The sequence below is a fragment of the Equus asinus genome, chromosome 4 (genome assembly GCF_041296235.1).
Source record: "Equus asinus isolate D_3611 breed Donkey chromosome 4, EquAss-T2T_v2, whole genome shotgun sequence".
In the NCBI taxonomy this organism is placed as follows: domain Eukaryota; kingdom Metazoa; phylum Chordata; class Mammalia; order Perissodactyla; family Equidae; genus Equus; species Equus asinus.
Genome location: NC_091793.1, coordinates 88,988,556 through 88,996,408, shown reverse-complemented (window position 1 = coordinate 88,996,408; position 7,853 = coordinate 88,988,556). Strand labels below are relative to the sequence as shown.

Sequence of the window (7,853 nt, the reverse complement as noted above, 5' to 3'; positions counted from 1 at the left end):
AATCATTAAGTCACAAATATATCCATTAATTTATTGAATAAAATAACTAATACAAATCAAAGACGATCCAAAATATTGGGACTTTTTCAAGTAATGGTTTGTTTTGAGAGTGGGAGGAAATGTGTTTAATTTTTTTCTTTTGACAACCAAATGTTTAGAAAGATCGTGATGCATATTTGAGTTACCCTATGTATTTTGATAATCATTATTATTAACAGATGATGTGGTTTTGATTACAACAATAAATGGAAATGTGTTCAACCAGTTAGTAAGCCAATATTTACTCTTCTTTTCTAGGAGCTTGGCATAAAGCTATGTTCTGGGGATACAGAGATGCGTGAAGTTCCAACACTGCTTTTAATGAGTTCACAGTCTAGTGGGGAAGAAAGATAGGTACACAAATAATTACAGTATGGAAAGTGCTGGAGGATAAGAGGTACACAGTGAAATGGGGGCTCTGGGAGGTCCCAAGATTAAAACAGAAGAGAAAAAAGAAGGTTAAGCCTAAAGTTTAAGGGTTTAAGTTTGCTGGTCACTGGGTGTGGGGTCAACTCTGACTCCTCCTTGAGTGGCCTTGAGGGAGTCATTTAATGCTTTGTCACAGTTTCCTTATCTTGAAATGTGGAACATAACAGTCTATATCATAGGGTTATTGTGAGGATTAAATGAAATAATACATGAAAAGTGCTCAGTAAGTAGACATATCTAGCTTTCAGTAAATGCTACCTATATTATTATTGTTAGCATTGTCATCGGTACTTCTTGGTTCTCCTATGTAACACATCATGCTGTCACTGAACCAAACGTCTCCACAGTTTACAAAGCATTTTCACATGTGATTTTTTTTTTTTTTTTTTTTACTGCATCCTCAGTAAATCAAAGTTAGAATGGCAGATTTTATTGTCTTCAATTTACAGATTAAAAAACCCAAGGAGAATGTAACTGTTTCGGTCTATATTAAGACAGAATTTTTCTCATGAAAGCTTGTATTCATTTCACTATATCAGACTGAAAAGATTTTCTTAATTTTTACTATGATGTTGTACTCATAAGATTTCCTTGATCTGCCATGCAATGCTGCCTAAAACATACATGTATTCACACACACACACACACACACACACACACACACAATCATAAGACCCCTGTTTATTTTGAATCTATTGCATAGCCTGTGGTTCTTTAATATAGCTTTTGATTAATTTGAACTCCTTTTATTCTGGCAAAGTCCATTTTTCCTGTTTTCTATATTTTTAATTTGGTATGTTTCATTATATAAAAATATTTCTGTCAGAAATAACAAGAGTAAAAATAGCAAAATAACTTTGAGTTATAAACTTGAGACTTTATACCTAATTCCATTTCTAAGGGTTAAAAATAAAAGAAATACTTAGAAACAACAAAAAAAGTTCTGTTATTGATTTGTCATGTCTTATGGGCTTTTTAAAAAGACCCTTTTATTTATTTTTAAATAAAATATCCATGATCCTTGACTAATGAGAAAGGTGAGACAAGCATTGCTCAAGGTTTCTTCTGAGATACCTGGCAGAGAAAAATGTTGCCCACATGAAAAAGCAGCAGGAGGGAGAGGAGGTGAAATATGACACGAGATTAAGCTCTTATATTCTATTAAAATTGATAAGACACAGTTTTGAAGAGACATAGATGCTGTTCATAGCAATTCACTGATTTAGCCAATTTAGTTAATTTAATCAAAATTTTTCCTTTGTAGATTTGATGATACAGCTACTAGCTGTTAAACTTAAGATTTCAGATTTTGATTCTTGCGTAGAATTTTGAAAAAAAGAAAGCCAAGTCGGCATAGAGTAAAAGTAAGCAACAGAAAAATGGTAAAGCCGTTGGTCACTCTGACAATAACTTTCTGTCATTGAAACAGTGAAGATAAGGTACACAGTTGGGTTATTATCATTTTTGAAATCCAGACATTCCGCCACTAGGAAAAATATTTGTTGGGAGTGGAAAAATGACTCCATGTGTTCTTAATCAATCATCCAGTTAGCTTCCTGCTGGTAGTTGTGTAGATCCATTACTGTTATGAATATTTTACCTGTGAAATCAGGGAGAAAAGATAATTAAACACACATTAACCAGATCTAGGGGTTTGAGTGTAGCAATCTATTAATCAATATTGATTGAATATTATAATAAGCATCATGAAAGAGATGGTTTTAGCTATGTTTTGAGATATGAATAAGGTGGGGATGATAAGAAAGCAATACAGTAAGGAAGGGATACAAGAGAAGAAATTTCAGCTAAAGGAAATATGACATTTCCACAATTTTCTTAATCACTGTAGAAAATTCTGTCTATTTACCTTTTTTCAAAATCAAAAAACTGAATATACATGCCTTTTCTCATTGTATCAGATGTTATAAATATGAAACACATAAATATATAATTTTGAAGAGTTACTTCTTAAATGTGGGTTAATCTTAAAATAGCATCAAACAATATTCACTTAGTCACACGTTCAATTCAAAATTCCCACCTACCTCTCACTTCCCACTTCCATTCCATTCATCCAAGTTCTCATTGATTCAACCAATAGTTCTACACACCTACTATGCGCCTGCCACTGTGCTGGGAATATAAGGTTGAGTAAAACATGACATGAATTCCTGATTTCAGGAAGCTCATAGGCTAATAGTGGAAGCAGAAATTAATCAAATGATTCTATAAATAACAGAGAATTCATACTTGGGTTTAGTGCTAGAATAAGATGTGTGTGGTGGTGTCAGAGCATACGAAAGAGGGAGGTGACCAGGTCAGAGATGTCAAGGTTTCTTTAGCCAACTGAAAATTGAATTTCAATCTGAAGGATGAGTAGAGATCAATTAGAAGGGGAAAAGCATTACATATGGAAGGCAAGTCATATGCAAAAGTTTGTAGTGAGAGGACATTTGGCAAGAAGGAAGATGACACCACCTATCAAGCAAACCCCAGTCCTTCTCGAGGCCTCATGCTCTACCCCGCTCCCCAAGTCACAGTGCAACAGGCCTGTCCCAGGGGTCTGGCCAAGTGGGAGGGACCCAGTTCTGGCCCAAAGGCTGTGGAGGGGCAGGACCGCCTGAGGCCAGAACAGGAGAGGGAACTATAAATTCAAGGGCTCAAAGTCTATTTGCCTTCCAGGAGGCCGAAGGCTGAGAGCAGCGACCTGGACTTCTGGCTCAGGTCCCTGGGGTCTGAATCCCATGTGTGCCAAGGCCCAAGGCTGCAGAAACCCAAATCCGCCGTTGCATTCTCCTCGGGGTCAGTTGCTCCTCCTGGCAGCAGCGAGATGTCTAGGATTCCCCTCAGGAGTCTTTCCTTGCCTGTTCCTCTAGCCTTTCCCTTGAAAAGCTGCCCCAGGAGATTACTCCCTCTTTTTGACCCAGCCCAACTGCCAGCACATTTTAATGGGTGTTTTTTGGTTTTGGACATATATATGCACTCTGATAAAACAGAATGAAAGTCGCAATTCATGGGAGTTCCTGTTCAAAGCTCTGATCCTGTTGGGAGACAAGCAGCTTCTTTCCACTGTTTTATTATAGGAGTGGTTTTTTCTCTGGGGCAAGAAATATACTGGTGTTACTTGACTTTTCAATCTCCTCTTACTGGTGGCCAAAATAAATTACTTTCACAAAGCGTTGCCCTGTGCAGAACCCATGGTTTTCTGGCTTGCTACAGAGTGATTAGGGACAAATAGGGGGAAAAAAAAAAGCAAAAAACAAACAAGAAAATGAACACTGAAGCCATCATCCTTCTTGTTTCTGGATAGATAGATATGGGTAACTTTTAGCCAAAGGAGATAAAAAGTACACAAGTTAACTACTTAGTTCATTCATCATTAGCTAGATTTTGTTCACTTAAGGCTTTAACCTCTTTCCAAACCCACAATTTTGTCTTAATCCAGCTATGCTTGCTAATAAGTGAAATGCATGCTCTTCCCAGACTTCTACTACATTGATCCTCTGTAGTTGGTACCCGGCAGTGAAAAAGTATGCTTTCCAACGAGTGGATCAAGGTGAGCAAGGAGGAGTTTGTATCAGGTGAAGTTGGTTATTTCTCTCATGGAGTATTACTGGACACCCTCTAGTTTAGCATAATACTCATCGCCAATCCTGTTCTGCCATCTGTGTTTTACGAAGGTAAATATGATCTTACCACTCCCACGGTAAGCCCCTTCCACCATCCCCAGCTTGCACACAGGCACAGGGTGGGTCATATCATTGCCAGAACATGTCCTGCCTTTAAATGACCTTTGAATTTGTCACCCTTTTTGACTCTTGGATTCTCTTTGCCTGGATTGTCCTACTACCAGCCTGGCAATCTAGTCCTCTTCTCAGGAGAGTCCAAATGTCTCTCTAGCGTGAGCCCCTGGCGCGTCTCCCTGGGGGGAATCTTACCCTCTGGGCTCTCATCACTTCCTTTGCCTCCCTGTCCATCCCTCCTCGGTTGACATGGCATTCCAGGAGACCATGAGCCACTGCGACTCAGGCATCCTCTCTCACTTTTTTGTGTACAATGATGAGAGGTGTCTGAGGAAGCCTGGTGCTCAATAAATGCTTTCTTTCAAGCTGCAGAATCGCATCAGTCTTTCGGGCCTTATTCTGACCATTTAGCATGAATAATTTTGCTTGAATTGTTGATTCAAATCAATTAATTTTAAAATGGTTACTTTTACAAGTAGTTGATTTTCATCATTAATTAATTATTACAATGACTGACTAGTTAATGCTTTGGGGGTAAACCCTGATGAACCCTTACCTTCTCATCTAATTCCTTTACCCAAATCTGAGATTAAGAAATATTTTCATTACCATTGAAATATAACCTTGAACAATTTACTTAACCCCTCTGTGCCTCAGTTTTCTCATCTTTAAAGTGAAGATAGTGACAGTTTCTACCTCCTAGGATTGTTATGAAAATTAACTGGTTAACATTTTCAAAGTGCTTTGAACAGTATCTGGAACAAAGTAACCCCTCTACCAGGGTTTGCTAAGTGAGTATACAAACGAATGAACAAAGCCATTCATTGACAGATATTTCTGAGAAATTCTTCTGAGCTGTAAGAAGTATAAAGGTGAATGCATTCTCAATGTTTTGCTCATGCTTTAATAGATCACTTTCATACTACCCATATTTATTCAATCCAGCTATAGAAACACTACTTCCTCTCTAGCCTTCACCATTCTAGGTACAGAGAGAGACTCCCTGGCTTCATATTTCTCTCCCAAATACATCATACTCCTGGGCCTAGTGGTGAGTTAGGTGTTTTCTTTGATGCTTATTGCCACTTTTGACCATTGTTTCTCCCCTTTTGCTTAAAACAAAGTTTTAAAGCTTATGCCATCAAAGAATACTACCATATTCCCTTCCTCTTATTGCAGTTATCTACAGGGCCCTGATCCCTGATAGCGCTTCCTCAACAACATTGGTTAAATATTACTTCCTGCCCTGGGCTTCCTGACAGAGTGGTGTGGAAACCCACTTGGGTATTCTGATGCCTGGGCAAATCTAAATTGTGAGAGAGTTAACACCTGAGAGGGCAACAGTTGACCAATACGGAATGGCTGCTAGTGAATAGATGCTCCTGCTTTCATTCCACGAACCTTCTAAATCATATTTGACACAGCATCTCAAAGTGTCCACTGCATCATCAAACTACAGTTGCCCATGATGGTAACTTCTTGGTAATGCAATCTTGTATTCACTTTACCTCCTTCCTTGGCATCTCTTTCTAAAATAAACTGCCTGCACTCAAGCCCTTGTCTCAGGTTCTAGTTTCTGGACAGAACCCAGGCTAATGCAATTTTCCTGCAAAACAAAGTTCCAAAATATTCTCTGGCATATAATAGGCACTTAATAAATATTTGCAAAATAAATGAATTGGAGAATCCATTATAAAAGCAAGAATTTGTATTACCTATTTTAAGATAAGTTTTATGAGATCAAATTTGTCTAGTTTATATCATCTCCTACTGTCTCATTTATAATTATATATCAAATACCAGAAATACAGTGTCCTGGGAGTCAATAATCTTTTTAATCCTTTTTTTTCAAATTGACTAAAAGGATCATGGGATGTTTGTAATCATAGCTTTAGAATACCTTCTATTTTAATGGAAAAAAAGGATGAATTACAGTATGAAAAATTTCATTAGTGCCTTCTACTAAAACCTACTCCATTGGAAGATTAATAACATCTTGCAGTTTAACTCTAAAACTCAAGAAACTCTTTTAATTTGCACTTTAAGTAAGTTCTCTTTCTTCAGAACAATGTTTATAGTCATTGAATTTCAACAACCTACTCAATGGGTAAAATTCAAACCAAATAGTAGGAATAAGAAATAAATGACTTCATATATCTTGGCAAAAGTAAGGTAAGGGACCACAGTTAAAGTGGTTTATAGTGATCCTTATTCCACATTTATTTTCTTTTCTCAGCAGTAAAAAGTAAATTCTTTATTCCTTAAGGCACTTCTGGCTGGTGGCAGCTGACATGAGGATCATCATTTCCTCGTTCTAGTTTGGTTAAACTAGGCTTATACTGTAGACATAGAAATATAGGCACAGTGATTAAGTGTACAGAGCAGTCAGTGCATGACATTTCATACAGCCCAACTTCTTCCCTTAACCCATTTGCTAAGCTTGCAACTTCGTCAGTTTCTCATAGGCATCCTTCTATAAGTTTGTAAGCTCTATATATAACAAAGGATAACAAATCCACTTGGATTCACCTTTCTAGCATTCAAACTAATTTTTACAACAGCAGGTGTCTTCTTTTGGCTTATTGAGAGTGTTTGGGAACAGAAGACAGAAAAAAGTTACTCTTCTGAATACACAATGATAGTGGCTGAATTCTCAGTTCAAATTTCTCCGTGAAAATGTTACTGAGATTTTTTTTTTTGAGGAAGATTAGCCCTGAGCTAACATCTGCTGCCAATTCTTCTCTTTTTGCTGAGGAAGATGGGCCCTGAGCTAACATCCGGGCCCATCTTCCTCTATTTTACATGTGGGATGCCTGCCACAGCATGGCTTGATAAACGATGCATAGCTCCGCATCCGAGATCCAAACCGGCAAACCCTGGGCCGCCGAAGCAGACCGTGCAAACTTAACCACGGTGCCACCAGGCTGGCCCCAAAATGTTACTGCAATTTTGCTGGCTGTTTTACATTTGTGACAGTTCTAAGATAAACTCTTCTAGTATCTATGAAAATTTTAGCTCTTGCCATCTCATAGACTGAGTTGAAACAGGCAAACTGGGGTAAACTGAAGCAACTACTACTGACTCTCAGTGCACGTGTGTTTCTGTAGCTTACTCTAGGGTTTCTTAAAGCCTGGCTTTGACCTATTTGAATTCACTGAGATTTCAGAAGTCAGTTTTTGATTCTGGTGGTTTCCTAATCCTAGTTATCCAATAAAAAAGTCTGGGTTTTTTTGTTTGTGTTTTTAAGGATTAAGAGAGTAGCGAATGTTAAAATTTATCTTTAAAGTAGTTCTTAAATCACGTATGTCTAATTTATGTCCTTTGAAACTGTGTAAGAGGTAAACTAACACATATTTTCAATAATCTATTATTTCAGTTCTGTACACTGTACATTGACGTGTCTTGTCAATCATGAAGATAAAATTAGGTGTTATAAGAGAACAGACCACCTTATATAGTTAGGTGATCTTATTTCATGAATGATTAAGTACTCTGTTTTAATGAAAAACAAAATAGTACCTTTGAAAATGTTTAGAAATATTTTATAAAATATTGATAAATAATAAATGGCATTGCAGAACTCTTTTGTTTTCAATATATTTTCCCGTATATTAATGATTTTGAACCATCCAGTGATCCTTT

At 37.3% G+C, this 7,853-nt stretch overlaps 1 long non-coding RNA gene across 1 annotated transcript in view; it reads right to left on the bottom strand.

The window, feature by feature from the left end:
- Positions 1-293: 293 nt before the first annotated feature.
- LOC139045107 (uncharacterized) overlaps positions 294-7,853 on the bottom strand; it is a 158,048-nt gene continuing 150,488 nt past the window's right edge. Inside the window, exon 3 of the long non-coding RNA XR_011502798.1 lies at positions 294-2,068. This is a non-coding gene — a long non-coding RNA (uncharacterized lncRNA). The remainder of the gene's footprint in view (positions 2,069-7,853) is intronic.